The sequence below is a fragment of the Amblyomma maculatum genome, chromosome 6 (genome assembly GCF_055883805.1).
Source record: "Amblyomma maculatum isolate TAMU_Amacu chromosome 6, ASM5588380v1, whole genome shotgun sequence".
Taxonomy (NCBI): Eukaryota; Metazoa; Arthropoda; class Arachnida; order Ixodida; family Ixodidae; genus Amblyomma; species Amblyomma maculatum.
In genome coordinates, this window is record NC_139349.1 from 102,000,214 (window position 1) to 102,021,678 (window position 21,465).

The 21,465-nt window shown below is 42.2% G+C and overlaps 1 protein-coding gene and 1 long non-coding RNA gene across 2 annotated transcripts in view; one reads left to right on the plus strand and one right to left on the minus strand.

Annotated features, from left to right (window-relative positions):
* LOC146186457 (uncharacterized) overlaps positions 1-21,465 on the plus strand; it is a 76,768-nt gene that overhangs the window by 38,789 nt on the left and 16,514 nt on the right. The gene's annotated exons all lie outside the window — the stretch shown is intronic.
* On the minus strand, positions 9,291-14,388 carry LOC146186458 (uncharacterized). The gene is made up of 4 exons (XR_014708110.1): positions 14,129-14,388; positions 13,384-13,468; positions 12,156-12,264; positions 9,291-9,372 (listed from the first exon to the last, which is right to left on the minus strand). It is a non-coding gene; the product is annotated as an uncharacterized LOC146186458 (long non-coding RNA).

Below are 21,465 nucleotides of genomic sequence, written 5' to 3' on the forward strand. Positions count from 1 at the left end.
TGTGACAGGTGGGGTCACTATTTGTCTGAAATGACTAAGAGCTGCAGCTCTCAATTTATCTTGTAGCATACACAGCAGGGAGTAGTGATAGCCCTGGGTCAAGTAACGTTAAATGACGTCAAATGACGTCAAGCACACGCTGTAAAAAACGTTCAACCGCGGCGATATTTGACCAAATAATCAGGAAACTCACCCTAGAAATTTCTGTAAAATCGGAAAAGGTCGAAATAAACACACAAACAAACAAACGAAAAAACGCCGGGATTGTTGGGGGGGGGGGGGCTAAAGCCCAATGAGAGAACACTTATGGCAGGCTAGGGCGAAGTAACCTGCACAGTGCAGTTGTTTTAGTATTTGAAGTTTTATTGACGACGTTTCCTGACAACAAATTGATTCCCTTTGAACACAGCTGTCCGTGAGCGCACTATTAGAAGCATTTTCAGGCACAATGTCGCGAACATGATTTCCACAGGCTGGAAAACGATGGCATGGGAATCAGAATGAGGCGCTATAGCTTTGCGCATGCCCAGCAGGCACTGAAGGTAAAATTGAGTAATTGGGTTTTGAGGATAAAAATGGATTTTGATGAAATTTTCCGCCTATAAAAAGATAAAGGAAGAGGCGCTATGGCTTTTCCACCATAAAATTTAATTTGGGCTGAAAACTGCTAAAGGTGCAGCTTTGTAGACTGTTCTGGAGTCATTGTGTTAGCCTCGGCCTTTATCCTCTGGGAGCGGCACATATAACCTAATATCCTGATACCAATCTGATGCTTCGTGGGAATTTTTAACTTGCATCATTCAAGCATGCATTCTTGCACATTAGCAAAATCTTTTAGGGTATGGTCGTAGCAGCAATAAAGGTAAAACAAATTGCGAGCATTCTCTCTTTCTGAAATAATTCGTAGTTTGTGTTTTTAAGTGATGCTGGTGACTCGGTCCGCAGAGAAAAAAAAAAAAAAAAGGAAGGTGTTTTAACCGGCGGGGCACGCCTGAGAAGCTCATTTCGCCTGCAAAGAGGAAAGGCTGCATTTCGCCACTTAAGGCGGCAATCGTATTCTGACTAAAATCACGGGGAGTGGAATTGGGGAAGCCGTGGACTTGGGGAGACCATGTCATGCACAGAGAAGGTAACCGGCTTTTTCTTATTGAATGACGGAATTTATATCAAGAGAAAGGTCGGGAACGCATCTTATCCGCCCCATGCACGTGATGGCTTAGTGCATAGTTATGGCGCTAAACTGCTGACCTTAAAGAAACGGGTTAGAATCCTGGCCACGTCGACCGCTTTTTCGGTGGAGGCGAAAAGCAAGGATTTCGTGCAGTGTGCACGTTAAAGAGCCCCAGCTTGTCGGAATTTCCGGTGCCCTCCAGTACAGCGCGTCCTTTATAGCATGAGTGTCTTCAGGACAGTAAACGTCGTGAACCAAATCTAGCCAAACCAAGCAGAACTTTTTCCCATAGTACATTAAACTTCCGATGCCGCCGCTGTATACCACCATCGATTTGGTGTTAAAGACTGTTAAACAAAAATTTCCGCTGCACCCTGTTATTCGAGTAGCTGTAAGCCCGAAGAGTATTGACTCAGGAAGCATGCAATACATACATACTCCGGTACATTATATAGATGCAAATCACAGCCGCAACCTTCGCGCTTTTATTGAGGCCAAGTCAAGACCGCATGTGGGTCGCCCACATTAAGTACAAGGTGCATCTGGCCGTAAAAGAAATGTCATTCCGTATATTCGCCTTCATGCACAGCATGTTGTCGTCGTTTCTGCTGCATAGCGGGGAGTTTCTACGTAATACTATAATAACGTAATTTGTGAAATTTGTAATTTGTAATTTGTGAGTTCTCAGCACAAGTTGCTAACTTTTATTTCCTTTACTATAGAAAACACGTGCTTGATTTAGCATAATTTCTACGCTGAACAACGTCAAGTTCTCGCTAGCATACTTGGACAAAAATGTTACCCCTGCTAGTACACAAGCAAGGGGCTATACATCTGTCGGCGATAGTTTTATGGAAACGTTCAATTTTATTTATATCTATATGGGTTTTTTTTTTGTTTTTTTTTTTTTTTTTGCGATTGAACACCTTCCACTTATGCATACATACATATAGTGTCGCCTTTGTGTTGAACGCTGTGCATGATTCCGAGAATACACCACTTTTTTAATCAGACCACAGCACAAGCGCAGCCACACTGTAAACACGAAAATCCCCTAGTTGGGGAGTAACATTGGAGTAACACGTTTTTCTAGCGCACTTCCTATAAAAGCATGGTATTCTTTTCAAACCTCGGGGTAGATTTTCGCACACTAAGTCTACAGAATTCTATAGTGTTGTCAACAGACGCATATTCCTCCCACAAATATGGTTCAATTAGCAATCTCACAAGCCAAATAACCTCAGCACTAGCAATCTTGAGGCTAGCATTAAGAGGAGATTGAAGCCTGGGGTAAAATACCTGCAACAGCGAGAGTTTGTTTCCTTTGCATGTCGACCATATAGCTATTTCGCACTTTTGGCGGCGCAAATGTACGTCAGGGCTTGGGCACCATACCCTGCTTTTGATAGGGGGTGCGTTGGAGGACATGATACTCCCTTTTTACCCCCTTTCAGGCTTATTTTTCTTTAGAGTGCAGGCCATTTCCGTGGCATTTTGCCGCGACTCCATGGATGCGAAGCCGCAAGCCTCTTGTTCTCTCTCCTGGGCTCGAATCGGAACCTATTAAAAGTCCGGCCTTGCGCACGGCTCGAACGAGCCTCTCTCGATCCCTTCACGCCTGACTGGCTCTGCCGAAACCTGCGTGGCTTGCGGGCCGCCTCCGTGTACAGCGTCGACGAAGCGCTTTAGAAATAATAATCCTCCGCGGCGTTTCCCTTTGAACTGGCGACCCGCTGAGACAAAAAGCTCCGGGCACCAAGGCTGGTCACAATAGGGGCTGCCTTGTGCACCGCCAAGTATCGTGTCCGCACTCGGCTGGACGCCGATGTGCGTGGTTTATTTTGGCCTGGCCCCGATTTTGGTCGGTATACGCCGACTCCACTGGACGCCCCGAGAAGACGCCGCCCGACCGAAAAGTGCCACTGGGCTGAGCTCGGCCTGTTGTTTCGGCGAAAAGTGCCTAATAGTTCGACTCAGATAGGAAGAGGGAGAGGAGAGCTGGCACTTGATGGTCTGCACGGCCTTGTATAGCTGTGGACATATATCGTAAATCCTCTACTGTATTGCTGCCTTTTATAGCCTGTCCATTTTGGGTTGCAGAGAGATTTTCTTTATTTTATCGCTTCTTGTAGTAATCAAGGTGGCATGATGTGAAGAAATGCTCGAAATCTAAATAGACCTTTAGACAGGGGCTTCGTGCTGAAAGGAGTATACTAAGACGAGAAGAAAGGCTTTTCATAAACCCCTCGTATGGCCTATACATGGCCAGCTTATTTTTCCAATAAGCCGTAACTTGCTTACTTCCCTTATGCTTTTCTGTTGTTTTTTTCATTGACACATCAGCTACTATATTTCCGCTTTGTGACGTATTACTACATATATTCCGAGAAGGATGCGGATATCTGTTGTCAATGGCACATAACGTTCCAAAGTAACGCTCTCACGGGTTATGTGCACAGACGGGTAACACTCCATGTAATGATTATATACTTCTTTCTGTCTTGCGATATTAGCGTTTCAGTTAGTAAAGCTATTGCTAGTACACTGAATTTAGCAATGCTTGCAGATGTCGACCGCACACAATGCGCCCGTGTTTCCTCTTATTGCGCAAAATAGTTTTGTGAATCATTGAACTGATTCAAGGAAGGATTTTCTCGTTATAGGATTTAAGATGCGTTATTGTCCTGCTTTTATCGTAGCTTGTATAAGGAATGCCAATTTTAACTTGTATGCAGCTTAAATATCAGGTATGTCTAAGTTTTCCTCCCATAATTCGGGCTTATCATTTTCCGTTACGCAATGTGTCTGCGTTAAAATAACGGCATTGTTTTCGCCTTTGTTGTCAAAGCTAGAAGTTTGGCTCGAAGTTACCTCGAACCATTTGACAGCATTGTAGATTCCCAAGAATAGAATTATTGTATTTTCACTGGGAGCTCAGGGGAAAAAAAAATATTTATTTTCTAATCTCTTGGGGCACGATGAACGTTTTCCGACATTAAAACTGATAAGCAAAATGAGAAAATGAAAGAAATGACATGTGCAAGTTGGTATTTCGAGGGCACCGACCTGACGCGCATGCGCTGTACAAATGAGTCAACGGTGAGCGGATTTCTCGTATAAGTCGCTGCAAATGTGACGTTAATTGCTTTAGATAGTTTTCTCCTCTCAAACATGTAGCAAAATTATGCGTGAAACCAAAGTGTCTATTCCAGCATTTGTAAACAGCGTACTGGGTCTAAAACTGGGCTTAATCAAGAACGATCTATCGAACCAATACGAAATCATTTTTTTTTTTTTTTGTAGTCAGAAAGCTCGAGAAATTGTAACTAAGTAAAATTTCGCTTTGATAATAAGTCGATCAGAGCATCGTTACACTGCAAAAAAAAAAAAAGAAAGAAAAAAAAAGAAAGACGCAAAAACAAAATGTAACAAAGTATTAACACTTCAAACCATTGCATGCAACAGGTTGAATAGCGTTCGGTCCCTGTGAATTGCAGAAGTTCGCATTTCTCTGTTGGTATAAGGTTGTTTTTTGTCATCAAAAAATAAATAAATAAAAAAAGAAAGGAAAAGAAAGAAAGGAGGAAAAGACGAAAGAAAGAAAGAAAGAAAGAAAGAAAGAAAGAAAGAAAGAAAGAAAGAAAGAAAGAAAGAAAGACTTCTATAGCAATGCTTTGGAATTGGCTAGTTGGTGGTGAATAAATGAATAGTAGGGCAAAACAAGTAAGGGAACTCAAAAGACTCATGTCGTGCCGTCTCCTGTGCTCCCTGCGTGTGTAATCTTTCCGCTACTTAAATTACGCTGCCTTGTTAAAACACGGTCTTGCTCATAAATATAATGAGCAGTTTCTTTCCTCGGAGTATTGCCTGAATATTCATCTACACACGCGATGTTCTTTATTCTTTTTTTAATAGTAAGCAATGCGGAAAATTCGAAGTGTTGCGATGTGTATGAGTATACGGCCGGGGCGATTAGATGCAATAGCAAGCATACAGTGAGCACCGTGATGTATTAACGCTGCTGATTAGGCTATAGGTGCCAAAATGATAATAAGGGAGGTGATAAAAGAAAAAAAGCTTTCAGGATTTTGTCGTTGTTAAACAGGGTGGAACGCGCGAAAGTTTTTAGGGGTGTATGGGAGTTCCGTGCTAGTTTTTTCACTGGAAATCCACGGGTTCGAATCAGCATAGCTGTACTGGGTGTATTTCCGCCTGACCATGGCAGGGGCCTCACATGAGGTTCGTGGTCGGATCTGACCATCTTATTACTATAGTTCTTCGCTCTAGAAACATTCTTCCAACGCTCAGCGTAGAGTTTTTTTTTTTTTTTTTCTACTCAGGTGCGGCGGTGTATAGAGCATGCGTGACACCCAAAAGTATTTCACAGGTATGGCCCATAATGCTGCCTGAGTGGTACATACGCTTATGGCATTCCGCTGACAACTAAGCGGCACTTTGTGGTATCAATATCATAGGGCGGCGGCTGTCGCGTTCCCCTGGCGGTGAAATAAAAAAAGGTCCACATCCACAACCAGTATTAACAACTCATGGCTCGCTTAGTGGTTAACGGACTATTACTGCGAGTTTACGTGAGAAACATTTTCTTTTTGTTTCTTCCAAGCATGTTTTTCAAATGCGAATAATCTTCACAACGCCATGTTCAGTGCTATTCATTACTTGATCTTTTCAGTGCCAGATAGCGTTCTTAATTGTTTAAAACTATATTTTGCTTCCTATATATTCATGCGCTTATATGCATAGAAGCTTTGTGGTCGCATTTTCTCCGAACTAACCCTGCACTCCTTATTTCCCAGGCCATGACTTTGGCACGTAAGGCCATTTCTTTTTTTTTTTTTTTTTTTTTTTTTTTTTTTGCCTGTGTCTTCTTCAATGATACACCTTGTGGCCACAACGGAACCGTCTCAGATTATGCTTCTTTCAGTTTTGCAATAAACTGACCTTGTCACTCCGCTAGAGCGAACTATATAATCTCGGTATGTAAATGAACCTTTTTTACATTCCTCAATCCGTGCACAATGAATATATTATCTATGGCATTGCATCGTGGGTCTATATTAGACAAGCGATACGAAGCTAATGGAAACACAGTGATATACCCTTTACTTATTATTATTTGTGCCTCCATTAAAATGTATTCAGCCTTCTACTCTCCGAGCTTCCCGACCTGTCTGACAAAGATTACACAAAGCATCACGACGCAGTGATTGGCATTTTGTATCGCTGACTTGCTTCGCTTAGCCCATCGCAAAGCGTACTTTTTCAGCCATGTTCCGCGCTGCATGTGTAACTCGCATGCTATTCGTCGCATTGGGAAACGGGCTGGTTTCTTCTGCCCCGCAGGTGTGTACAAACCCTCACGGCGGGCTGCACAGGTAATGGGAACAACGGTAAAATACATTACTGAAACGTTTTCTGTATAGGCAATTTAATTTCTATCTCGCGTCCTCGTGCGTGTGACAGCAAACTGCCATCGTTAAGCACGAGGCCCGTTGAACAAACGCATTCCGTTCCGTCAAGCACAGCTACGGTATAGCTAGTTAGTCATTCCGGGAATTTTGCTATGGCGTTCTGCGCAACTACGTTTTCAATTAGGTCATGTCCCGGCGCTCGGGAATAGCGGCGTTGGTCGTTTAGCTGTACTTTCTCGTTATCGCATTTCTCAGTGCTCGTTGCTGGCACCACCTGCGCAGGTAGGATTTATATTTGAGCCGTGATTGCTGAGCTGACGCATTAAAGCCTTGGTGGACTGATATCTGTAGGGAGAAACAGCTGCCAAACGGAGCACTCTCACAGTTAATCCCGAACGAGATAATCATGAGGCATCATTATACATAGCACAAGACAGCTGTTTGAATGCTGTGGGCATCCTATACTGTTCTTGTGTTTAATGCACAGTCAAACATATTGTACTGAGAGAGAGAGAGAGAGAGAGAGAGAGAGAGAGAGAGAGAGAGAGAGAGAGAGAGAGAGAAGGCTCTCTTATGAAAACAGAGATTTTAGCCGGCGTTAATGTTCGCTGACATGCTACTATGCATGGCCTACTCCGTGTAGAAGACTGTGCAATGTGCGCAACGCATTGTCAAGGCGCGAATCGTGTTTGTTACTATTTCATTTTACCCATATGTCCTATTTATTTCCAATGCGACAACTTTCCTGCTTTCAAGCGGCCGACTCTCCACCCGGATTATTATTGCATCAATTTTTCTAGTGCAGCAATTTATCCTGAAATGATGCTTCGTATGTGGTCATGCTGATACGCGCAGTTTTTTTTTTTTTTTCGCTCTACCTGACCTTATGCAGAAGCTTCCGCTTATGTCGCAACTACTATACAGAAAGAAAAAAAAAAAGAAGAAAACAAGCGCCGTATCAAGTAGCAGGGCTGACATTAGGCAATGCGGTTTATTACGGTCTATTCTCTACTCCAGGGTCGTTTGGTTGACACGAGTGAGAGTGGCGGCGTAGTGGGGACAACGCGCTGCTGCTGGTAATACGGCAAGCACAAATAAACCGATTTTTAATAAATTACCTTCTATCTTCGTGTCTGGGTACATCATAGCGAAAGTTGCTTTTGCGCCATGAAACCCGATATAACTAATAAATTACCGCGTTATTCCGGCCTGTATATGTTAGACAGATTTGCATGGACTTCATAATACATTTAGAAGGTCACTGTCCTTAACCAAACCACGTGCTATATAGGCCACCACCGAAGGAGGGAGGCTTGCTATTTGGGTAACTCGTAGGAGATAAATATGAAGAAAATTGAAAAGTCTTGCTTGTTTCGCATCTAATACGTTAGGTTAAATAATAAAGTGTCGCAATCGATGCCATTATTAAGGGGATAGCGTAGATATGTGTAAATTACAGTACTCTTTTTTTATTCCTTTTCAGAACGCTAGCAATTCTATGGATGAAACGATAACACGTTGGTGTTCTTAAATTATGACACCCGTCAAAAAAAAAAAAAAAAAAAAACGTCGAAATAAATTTGCAATCATCTAATAAATGCGCAAGTAGCACAAATGGCTCCTTTAGAGGAAATCATGAATTATATTTACTGCAACGTTAGTTGAGTTACACTGGATGCAGCAACGTATATAGTTTATAATAAATGCAGCTATACAGCCTTGAAGGCGCATTGTCAGAGACGTAGCCAGGGGGAGGGGGCAACTATAAATTGCAAGTGTATAGCTCGTTGCGAAGTAGAAATGAATCAACACTAAACTAACAGAGTGACAGATTTATAGGTAATCAGAGGTCTGCGTAGATTTTCGGAAAGTATGTAAGGCGTAGAGCCGGATATTTTGACTGCATTGGAGCAACAGCATATATACACTCTAAAAAAAAAAGGTGTGATCTTAGTCTTTTTGGGGGGTAAACTGCTTGTCGCTGAGCTAACACCTTTTTGGGGTAAGGTTACGCTGTGTCTTGGAAGACTAAGTATTTATACCATTGCATGTAGTGTAACATTACGCTTCTGGTAGCATAAACTTGCACCTTCACAAGCAGTGTAACTGTATTCTACCTAGGCATAACGTTGCACCTTTCATAAAGGCCTATGTTTTAGTCTGTCGATGGCATAAGCATACCCTTGCATCAAAGGTGCAAGTTTGCACCTTGACAACGTAAGCTTATCCTGTATATACAGGTGCAAAGTTACCATTTTAGAGTATAAATTTATATTACGACAAAGAGCGCAAAGTTTTGCACCTTTATGGTGCAAGCTTATACCACCAGGAGAAGGATAACGTTGCCCTCCAAGCAGTTTAAAGTAATGCCATATTACATAGGGTATCTAAGCATCATCTTGTGGTATATATATGCTATCCACACAAGAGTACTATTACCAATCTGCATCGTAAACTTGGTCACTGGAAGCAGGAATAAAGGTAACCAATACATTTCAAGATTTTCTGGAAGGAAAGATTATGTTGAAACATTGCAATATCTTTGTGTCGTCTGGAGTGTGACAGTGAGCAATGTTTCAGGTGAGGTAGGCTGTGTCATGTTGTATTCAAGCCGTAAGTTATGTTGCAGAGTGAACAAAAAGAATTTACAGAACAATCGGTTAAGATAACATACCATTGTGTTTATTTTACCTCATTATACACCAAAGTTGCAGCAAGGGACTGGATAATCTTCTCCGCACAGTCAGGGCAGGGATGTACCACGTATTTGACCTGCATAGAAAAGAGAACTTGTAATCAGTTACTCACGAAGAAAGTCTCACAAAACATGCTTATGGAGTAATTATTTCACATATAAAAATAACAGTGCACAAAAGGCAAGTAAAAAGGAAGACAGATGGAAATAGTGCACCAGTACAGGCTTCCAAGTGTTTATATAATGAGAATTGTGAAATCACACAATGTATAGATCAATGAAAATTCTCCAAATCTGAGCTTTACCTGTGCCACTAACACACACATAGACAACTAGCACATTGCAATCTCAGAAAAAATTGACAATATGCTCAATAAGACACAATATACAATGAGACATATTCTTGTTAGGAGCAGGGTCAAGCCATAGGCATCACTGATGTTGGACTACCCAGAGGGTTATTTAAAGAAATATGAATGAAAACATATTGATAAAATAGAAGCTAGCCTAATAAAGGCAAAAGATGTGATTTAAAAAACCCCTCCCTCTACTCGTTCATATGTGCAGTTCTCCTTTTTTTATCATTAGCTTTTTATGTTAAACTTTGTTTTATCACCTTCACTTTCACCTTTGTTGTTTGCTGGTTTCCACTCCAACACCCAAACATTATAGTTTGCTTTCACACCTGACCATACCAGTGGTCTTGTTTTTAGTCACTATGGTCTCACCCTCCTAGAAAACACTGTCTCTGGTCCTTCATGACATTATCTTATGTTGCCTATAGTGTTAATGTTTTCCTGAGACTACACTGTCTTTAGTCATCTGATCATCCATCACAAGTGACAACTGCAAATCTCTTCTTCTTCTTTTTTTTTTTTGGGGGGGGGGGGGGGGGGGAAGGAGGGATGGGGGGAGGTTCTTTTGTTCTTGCATTCGTTGTCATTTCTCATGAATATAACGAATGAAGCTTGTTCCTGCAGAGCTTGCTCCTGCAGGGGTATGTCTAAGGCCATTCTATTGTTTCTGCCTTTAGTGCAGTTTACATTCCTGGAAAAAGGCATGAATATACCACAGAGGCTATGCCTTATAAAATGCGGGATACCACTTCTGAAAGATGGAACATTTCATGCTAAAAGAGCAATGATAGCAAGGCACATCCAAAGCACCTTCTGCACATGTGCATTACTGCAGTGATGTCACAGATGCAGAATTATGTAAAGCATGACAATAAAATGCAACTTTTACATAAGTTCATTGCTAGTTTCACACCACACATCAGCTTATGCCGATGCCAAAAACTTCTCGAGACTGCCGTTTCACTTCAAAACTACATTATCTTGCTCAGGAGGCAAAAAACAATACACTTCAATACCCCTATAATTCCTTGAACAAACCACAAAGCTTGAGATTCTATGTATTGCTGTTTCATGTAATGCTCGCAGCACATGCAGCAGGAATAAAACTTCTCATAAACTGCAATTTGCCAGAACTGTCAACTGCTTATCTCTTTAGATGCCTAACTAATGAAATTGTAAATGCTGACCAATATTATACAAGAATGATTATTAAAAAGTGTTTACAACAAATTTCTCGAAGATTATGTTCTTTACCTTTACAGATTGCAAATCATAAACTATGACGAGACACCCGTGCAGTCTCTGCCGGTGGGTTGTGCAGCAATGTGGACTTTGGGTACCTGGTACAGCTTCAGGATTAGACTTAATTATCTATTCTTTTTGTTTATAAGAGGCAATATGAAAACTGCAAAATTGAAGGCTATTAATGAGTGAGCCTAGGCCTAAAACCCTCCTAATCATCTAAGTGGTCTAACATAATGAGCATCAAAAATATTCCTTTAAAAGCTTTGTAAGTTGGTTTTTCCACATTACATAACTAAAAAAGGGTGTTGCTGACATTTCTTATTCAGATAATATAGACATATTTTGTGTTTTTGATGATGCAGAAGAAGCTAACATGATTCTGGCAACAATACCAAGTGCAACAACATTTTTTACATGCAATGTGGGAAAGCAAGACAATAGTTTTCAAATACGCCTTTCCTTGTTCAGTATTTTGAACTACATTGCTCTTCCAGAAAATTTAAGAACTGGGCTCACCTATAATATTGGGGACCCTCATTTCTGGTATATAATACTGTCCCCTAAAATTAAAATGCAAAAGTTAAGTCAATTTTGGTTGATGAGCCATTCAACCATTATCCTCTACCACAGACATGTCCACTGTGCTGCACAATCCAGTTCTAATTGTACTGCAAATTTCATTTCATTCATTCTCCCTTTATAGGCCCATAGACATGACATAAGGGGTGGGGGCATATATATATATATATTTGTTAAATGGTAGTGGTGGAACACAAGGAAAATACGCTGAGTACAAATGGCACAAAACAATATAAAGAACACAAAAGAAACAATAAAGCTGAAAGTGCTAAAATACCATCCATTACATATCACCTGCAGTACTTCATTTTTAGTTTCATTCTATTGTGGACATACCTAGCAACATAAGAGCATGTGAGTTGTTGAAAATTACACCCATCAGAGAACATAACCTTACTGCTGAGAACCAAGTGCAAACAATTTAAATATTAGGTTTTGAAGAAAAAAAGAAAAGAGGCATACATTAACAGCTCACTCAATAAAAAGAAGTCAACATGTTCAGATCGATTACATACTGAAAAAATTCCTCCCTTGCTAACTTGCTCAATAGCACTGAATGGTTCCAAAATCAATGTAATGCCAGGGCTATTGCTCCTCAGCATCGAAAAATATGCTCTTTGATAGACATAAAGCAACAATGAACAGACCACAATGCCACAGCTATGTCGAAAAATACATACCACACAAATCTTGCCGTAAGTAGTCGTCCAGCGCTGAAGAAAGCAGGTTGATCTTTAGAAGCAGGAGTAACAGCACTTCTACACCGTATTCCTCCTACTGGCAGGTACGCTGCAGCAAAGGTATCATTCATAACATTAGCATGATACTTGTAACTAGTACATACATAACTATAGTACAAAAAATAATGGCACCACACATGCCACAACAATGACTCAAATATTTTGACAATGAGCTTAAAAGCTACAACTCCTGTTCCTAGATATATCTGTAACAATATCTGCCACCTCTTTACAGTCGAAATAACTGCTTAAATAAACTAGAATAGCAGATTTATGACAAACTGCTAGCACAATGACAATACACATTAACTTCAATGAGGGAATGTCTCAGTACCAGTGAATTGTAGTAATGAGTATAACACAATGTCTGACAACAGAAACTACAGAAGGAAAAGAATGTGTTGTTATTGGTCAGGCATAGCCTCCTTTCTATGGGTCAGGAGGCTGAAAAGTTCAGAATGGAAATAGCTGAGTAGAAACTATAGCAAATCCCCAAATGAAAAATATTAGTGATATAAAAATTTTCCTTAGCTCGCTAACGAAAATTAGCACATTTAATCAAAATAGCTGTTTGGGCCAGTTGGTTCATACTTACACCCTAAAAGACCAGCGAAAAAAAAGAAAACAGGTACAAAGGAACACAAAACGTATTTCAGTGCCCGTCCTGTCATTTTTTGTTCCTTTGTCCCCGTAATTATTATTTTTTTTTTTTTGCGCTGGTCTTTTTATGTACCGATTACAAAAAGAAAGTCAGTCTTAAAGCAGAGAAGGGGTGACACATGGTTTGCTTCAATGCTGAAGACATCTGATCACCAGCTAACCCAGATTTTTCACTTGTTAAGTGATTTGATCGAGTCCAATATTTATTATCAGTTTTTAACATAAGTGATCAGCAAGTTAAATAACACCATTTACTCGCACACGCCCTCAAACACAATGAAACTCAATTGATAAGTCACTGTCTGGGCGTGCACCATATTGCACGGCATGAGCGAAAATGGCAACACGCAAGGAGACACACACATGGCACGCGACATAAATATTCTCCGACGAGAATCCCAAGCAGTATACATTGAGGCAGATGTCAGTGATCAGCAATATGTGCCACAAAAGTGCGCGTGTCAATTTAAACGCCCCTTTCTGGACGGAAACAATGCTTTGGACTTACCAGCACGGATAGCAGAGACCAGTTTCAAATTCTTTGAAGAAACGACAGTCTACGTTCTTGCGCAGACGAGACGAAGGACTTGAGCCTGCAGCGAAAAAAAAAAAAGCGTGAGAAATGTCTTTCCTGCACATTGCGTCACTGCGACAGTATACATGTACACGAATCGGCTCGGTCCCACCTCTGGTCTCGACGCCATCAGCTCAAAACTGCGGGGTTAAATCGGCGTTCTGAAAGCGTGACTTTAGGATATCAAGCGCGCTGCCTTCGAACGTACAAGTTGCTGGCAAAAGAACCGTAAACTTAACCCATCACCCTGCATGCTCTCCCGCATTTATGGCAACGTTCCCGTAAAGCAGCAACAACAGACGATCAAAATCGATTGTAGGCAGCGAGCAAAAATAATGCGGCATGCAAACACGTCAATGCGTATCACCGGGACTGCATTAGCGCTCGTCGACGCATACTTTCGACCGCGGGATATGCTTGTGAGCGTCGTAGACGACTAAAAATGCACCATTAACATCCCGCAAAAAGGTCGTGACCATCTAAAAATCTTGGGATGCGCCGCTCCTCCAGTCTGAACTGAGGGAGTGGTATGCTCAGGTTGGGATCCAAGACGTCGTGCTCAGAGGCCGTTTCACAGACAAACAAGCAGCGTCGCGGACGTAAGCAATAACAAAACATGTTCAGGCCAAGTTAAATAGCAGAGAAAAACACGTAAAACGAAATGTAAAACGTCACTTACATGCGCGGCTGAAATTTGGCGCCAAGGATCCGTTGGAACGCCACCACCGCGACGACCAGCCATCCGCCGTTTCATTCCGAAGTTCACACTTTCACGAAGTCGTTTCATAGTGAGGCATCGATGAGCGCACTCGATGAAATAATCGCTGAGAGCAACCGAACTTTTCTAAAAACACAGATGAGTACCAACGACAAAGAGCACGAACGCTGACTCGTGCGGCAATCGCCGTCGTCGTCTTCTCGGACTAGCAGAGTCGCAGGGAACGCAGGCAGGCTCAAGAAACTAACTACGAACACGTGACGCTGCGTTGAGAATAAAAGCAACAAAACTAAAAAGCAACTGCTTCGCTTCTCGTCTCACCACCACTCCCCCCTCACCTCCCCTTTCTCCCTGTTTTGCAGCGTACACACTTGTCTGTCCGCCCTTGTTCTGAGTTCGGCCTTGCTCTCTCCACGGTCAAGCTCGCGTAGGAGTCAAAAGACGGGACGGGTGTCGGGGGGGGGGGGGGGGGGGGTGAAGGGGGGAGGCACCGCTTTTTGTAAGAAGATAAGATGCTCCCAACTTTCGACGATTCCCCACCTCCTCCGGGGAAAAACGAGGGGTCCTTTTGTGGTAGCTCTTGAAAGGACATCGGACGGGAAGTAGGAACACAGCCGCACCCAGCTTGAAACCGGTTACCATCATAAAAAAAAAAAGAAGAAACAAGCGGCAAACTTTTTTTTGCTTGAGCTGCAGGGACGAAATGGTGTAAAGTCATGCGAGAGAGACTAACGTCTTCCGTGCGGGTGATTGCGCAGGGTATATTTAAGCCATGCGGTTTCAGATAGCATAAATCCCGAAGTTACCCTCCTTTTACACTCTTTTTTTTTAGAGTGTACGAAAAGAGGCGAAATATATTTCGAGGAGACAGATAGTTAGATCAAAGCTATGCGGCTGGGCGATTCTACGGAAGAGGTTCTCCCATTCATTCCTGTTAATACAGTATTGACTGATTCTGCTATTGTGAACATTGACGTTGATGGCGTCCGCCATCAAATCCTTGCTTTCAACCAAAAACAACAACAACAATTTGGCTTGAGAGCGGCGTCGTTCCTCCCAGTTTCGGCAATGATGACAACTTCATCACTGATCCTATGCTGGCACATACAGATTTTCCATTTGCTTTCATAAAGCCTTAAGCGAAGATAATATGAACGGTATATTATCTGCTTCCTGACTGGAGACGGGTATATATTGTGAAGACTGTGCTGTATACCGCACTACATGCGTCCAGACTAACCCATCCGGACGAGGAAAGGTAGCGGTGCTGCGATTCTTTCGGTTGACACATGACGAGACACATAGGGCACCCATACATTCCCGTTTGATGACTGCCGTAATTTCTGTCCATGTGTCCTCACGCATCCTTTATCTACATTCTTCCTGGAGCAAAATATCTGTTAGATGTGCCACATGACAAATGGACGGTGGAGCCGTCCAAAGTTAAAAGCGAAATAAGCAAAACAGTATATATAGTATATATGTGTGCCCGCGATGTTTCAATATATATCCCTTCGGCCTCGCAATTAAAAAATAATAGTATAGTCGGGACGACGTTACTCGAAGCCACACATCGCACGCGCATGCCAATCTGCAGGACACTTCTCATCTAATTTTGCCATGTGTTGCTCACCGGCCAAAAATTGCCCTCAAATGGACTCGTTAGACCCGTCATTTGCGCAACCCGTCGCGCGTCATGAGGCCCTATAAAAGAGCACTAGAAAACAAGAGCTCCAACCTGTTGTGCACGCAGAGAGCTATATACAGCGGCGGTGGCCATCATTTTCACCGTGACAAGCGCGCGTTTGATTAGTTTTCGCAGGAATCTGCGCTGCGCTCGCCGGTTTCGAAATCGGGCGAGCCCGAGATTCTCGGACGGCTGAGTGTGCCGCTGATTCACACACCTCTACATACGCGGCTTCCGATTAAGTGCTGAGCACGCTAACTGTGTGCGGGTGGCATCCGTACGGGGCCACTCGAAAGAAGTGGGGATATTGGTCACGCGCGTTTTCATTTGCGCACTGGGTCAGCGGCTCTTCTGCTGATGTTAAGCACGAGGCTGCGAGTTCGATACCTAAACTAGACGGCTTCCATACCCGTGGAAGCTAAAATGCACACTCATTTTCAGTGGCTTATAGACTTAAGAACACCTTGAAGGAGGCTTATAAACTCAGTCTCCAGAGTATCAATTACACTTTTATGTTGTTACGATAACATAGCCTTCGAGTGAAAAAAAAAAAAAAAATATCGCAAGCACAAATTTTTTTCAATTACACAGAGTTGTGCGATAGCTTTTTTTAAGCAACAAGGAGACATGTGACAGGATTGATTTTGGAACGCCGCTTCTTTTTCTTTAATTTTTATTTTCTTCCTGAAGATCAAGCTGTCGGTATTTGTTGACAGTAGCTTTTAAGTCCGTCGTTGACTGTATATATAAGAAAGAATGTAAGAATGTATTTAGATGCACTAAATGTTGTGAATGTCAGGATTAATCTTACTAAGTGCCCGCTAAATTTGATTATTAAAGGATAGTTGCTTCGAATTTGTAGCGAAAGGGTGACCAGTCTTCGAATAACTTTTTTTTTTTTCTGTAAAGTTGCTTTCACAAGCTATATACTACTGGATTTTCGTGAAAAATCGCTGGGTATGTTTTGGTCGCCGGCGAAAGAATCAACTCCTCGAGGAACACGGTATTCGTCTTCGTTGTTTAGTCCATTATTTCGGCCTTCGCTGCTGTATACATGTATAACGTTGAACTACCTTCGCAATATGCAGCTTTTGTGCCAGAAATGCTTTCTTATTTGGATGTTGATGTCTCAGATGTCCAAAATCGAAATGTGAATTTTTATCCTATAAGTTTTTTTTTTATTTGGCGAGTGGATTTGATATTCTAGCTGTGCTAATACTTTAGGACACAATTTTCTTTAATGGTACGTTTCTTAAAGCTGTCTTGTGTTGTGCCAGCCCAATAATATATAGCATTCTTGTCGAGATGTCCACAGTTGTATGGTTGTATTGCGTGTTTGTGTTTAGAGCGTGACTATAGCGGCTGTTTGTGATTTAGACCACTTTCATTCTTCCGCGAATAGTCATTTCTCAATACATTGATCACCCAAATGCCTTCTGCAACAGCAAGTTTTCATTTTAGTGAGGGCTGAAATGGCTTCGCGTTGTACAGATAATACGCATTCGAAATTGTAATGCTAATACGCGCTCCTTATTTATTTACACACTCATCACATTGCGCACAGTGGGGGAACGCTCATAAAAACACTACAAAATATGTACGAAAAGAGAAGCAAATCACAACAATCATGCAAACTCTTCATTCTCAGTAATATTGACGATATATGCAGACAAAGCGTTCTATCCATGGCCAGTGTGACGGAAAAACCATACTTTGAACAGATTGGTTCGAGCCCTGAACATCACTCACGATTCTGGTACACGTTCAGGTCTGTAGTTCGGGTGAGGAACATATTTTTCTCTTGAAATAGTAGTTTTTTTGTAATAGACAGATGTATTTTGCTTTATTCTTCAGTACATTAAGCAAACAATTGTTATTCAATATTTGAGACGCGTTTGGCCCTATATATATATATATATATATATATATATATATATATATATATATATATATATATATATATATATATATATATATATATATATATATATATATATATATATATATACGTGTATGATTCGATTCGAAGGCATCTCCGCTCCGAAATATTGCGCTACACAAGACCAACCCTTCGCGACACACATGGAATTATAGGTGACTGAAATAAGCTAAATAAATGACAGCGGGTTTCAAGACGTGATACCACTACACTGATGTTTTTCTGCACGATCTTGAGTGCTGTCTACCCTGTAGGTTCCCGCTTGAAGCGGCATGCTGCAGACGGGGCAAACAGCGACACTTTTTGCTTGCGTTTGTTGAAAATCACACCAGCTTTTCGCGGTATTGCACGAATTGCTTTCTCAGCACAATGCAAAAAGCGAAGTGATAGCCGCCAGGTATTCTGAAGATACGCTTCAGGGTAACTCACTGCAAAAGCTAGCCTTCTCTGCCATAAAAGAGAAAGATTTGATCGACTTTACTGCATTACCCTTTAACTAAACAATGTCTAATTTTGCTGTATGTTTATAACGGATGCCTCTTAATATGTATGTATAGTTTTATCACTTCTAAATTTGAGAAACTGATTTTATTTACTGATTTCGCCATATATGTTTCTCGGAGTTGATCTATCAATTATTTTTATTCTTTATTGCTGGAAGCAGTGACAAAGTATACATATGATGGCTCAAAATGTTTATTTCAAATTTTAGGGACCCAGCCTACAACAGATAAGAAAATTATTGAAAATAGAAGCGGCGGCATCATCACGAGAACATCGCTCATTAGTGGCCCAAAGTTAATACAATGTGAATTGGGAGTTATTATCTGCGATATTTTCCCTAAGATGTTTCGTATTGCCTCTGAAGTACACCCGGCAACTCACGAAAAGTGTCAGAGCACAGGAATCGTGTCATACGCATTCCGGTGACATGAGGGCTGTGTTGAGACATCGATCAAGTCATTGTAAAGAGTAGTTAGTGCACGCAGTTTATCGGAAGCGTACATATCTCAGAACCATATCGCCATTTGTTCACCAAAAGTACAATCGGCTTCTGCACGGTATATTGAAGCATGCCTCGTGAAGCTGAGTACCACAGTCGTGCATACATGGTAATCGTTCTGCATAGGTAAGCGTGCTGAATATCGTGTCATGCCGCGTCGCAGTCACACAGCGGCCGGTAGGTATAATTTTAAAATGCGTATGGTTAGTCGGTTCAAGGTATTAAGGACACACATTGCTATTGCAGTGCCACGATCGTACGACGCATAAGGGGTCGGGTTGAATACCATAATCATCCACTTCACACCGTAACTATATCTTACGGCATACCACAGCCGCAAGGTGACCAATCTATATACAGATACAAGCAGATTTCACCTGGCGTACAGAGGACAACTCTATGTACAAATCGAAATGACTAATAGTTGCACAGTTGGGAATAGTTTGGTGGTTGTTATGGAGATTAACGGAATTCCGCGGCGCTCTAATGTATACAGTTCTGGGCCTCGAGACTTATAAAATTGGCACAGGTATCTGTGCCCTTTAGACGATATTCGTTTAGTCGATAGTAATACAAAGTTTAAGTGTGCACGGACCTGTCAGCTGCTGTTGCTCATTGCAGATCAGGGGCATGGTTGCACTCAGTGTACGCGATTCTGTTTGCACTGCAATGTTTCTGTACCCAAGATATGAAGGCCCATATATTTATCATCAGGACCTGTCACTATATATCCAGTTACTCATTAACAAGGATTGAAAATCTATAAGTAAAAGTTTAGTGTCAATAGCAATATTAATGAAATATCAGGCGCGCAGCGAGGAGAATGCCCATTTCTGCGTACGCAGCATAAACCGAATCGCACGTGAAACAAAGCGCGTCGCCGTCGTGAGAGATTTTACCGTATGTGCGTGTATTGTGTGCGGCGCTCACGCCTGTGTCGGAGGCCGCTTTTGCTGTTGCTGGCACGAGTGTTAACGGCGTCACAGGCCATTAGCGCGGCTTCAGGGCACGCATTTATGCAAGCTTTTTCTCCCTCCGCTGCCGCGTCATGATCACTAACAAGGGCATTCGCTGTCCATGTCGCAATCACGGAACCCGCAACGCGCGCTTGTTCCGAGACCTGCTTCGAGAATAGAGGGCAAATCTCGCACTGTCATTCGATCCGCGCCGGCTTTCGTTGTACACGCAGCCGGCACCAATTTCTCTTCGCGAAACATTCTTTTGACAGTAGCGTGTGTTCAGCACGGGTAACGATTTTGCGTTTGATTTTCTCTTGTCTTTCTGGCGCGGCATACTCACTCGACATTGACATTTATTTCCAGAAATCGCGCAGAGTTACATGGCTGGGTACTAAGAGGTAGCGGCTAATCTTCATCATCTCGAATGGGTGGCTTATACTATACTCATTATCCAAATGACATACACGAGCATATATTGCCGATAAATTCATCCTATACAGGACATGTTTCTCATCTACACCAAAGAGAAATGCACTAAATTATTTTTGAATCGTTTCAACTTTGCAGATTAGAATTACACGTTTATATTATGCGGCGATAAGAGTTGTTAGTACGAACAAATAACTGGAAGCAAGCCAAAACCACACACTGATGCAGAAAACTCACAAAATATTACTCGCAGAGACCTTTTTGAAGCCAAAAGTAAACAATAGCCGGAAGTCAGCATTTTTTTTTTTTTTTTAAGTTTTAGCAGCAGTTGTGCTTTCTGTATAAATGATAGCAGAGCTATAAGGAACACTTTAAACGCCTCGTGGAATCATCTTGAAATCATGCGAATGACCAATTCATCGCGTCTATTTGTCTTAGTCATACTGTGTGTGTGCTGCCGAAATACTGATTGACTAAGGTCGAACGCACATACCTCGCAATACGACGCCTCCAGTCCACCGATGACCGCTGACTTGAGCTACCGCGAACTCCATCATTACAGGTGGTAACGCCGTACGCAGCGCGTAGATCACTGGCTCGAAGTGGTAACGCCGAACAGGAGAGGCAAAATACGTATCTCAAAGCTCCTTCGCGGATCGACTGCGGAAGAAGCTATAGCTGCTACACCGACAAACACACGGCCATGAACCAACTCGTACTAGTGAACGGCTCTGGAAATGCCGCGGTAGGCTGCAGTAAATGGCTGACCCCTGAACTCATTGGCTTTCGATGGCGACCAGAGAAGGATGCCTATGGCGCCATTATTGGGCTGCCTGCATGGTATAGGCTTCGTGTAAATCTCTTGCCTTTGGCACTACCTTCTCTCCACGCGTGGTTCTGCTTAGCGCCTGCTTTTGCAGCCTGCGAAGTTGCCTTGTCCAAAAGGAACGAGCAGAATGGGCAGCTGTAAATGGGTAAGGAGAGGGAGAGAGACGTCCTGGCAAAAAGGCACTTTCGCTCTTACTTGCCCGATTCGTCGTCTTTCACTATCTCGTTTTCAACGTTGCTTGTTTGCTTTGCTGTCGAGCGTCGATCAACGCGTGCTTGCCCTACCACGGCGAAAGCCTTAGGAAACATTTCGCTTTCTGCTTTAGACGGCCAATAGGCTTTTTAGACGATCCTTTGACCTTGGTCTCAGAAAGTGCTGCCTGCTGAAACGGCCGTTGCTGTCCTGAACTCTCACTCTCTTCCTTTACTGCTCATCACCTCGCTTTGCAGGGG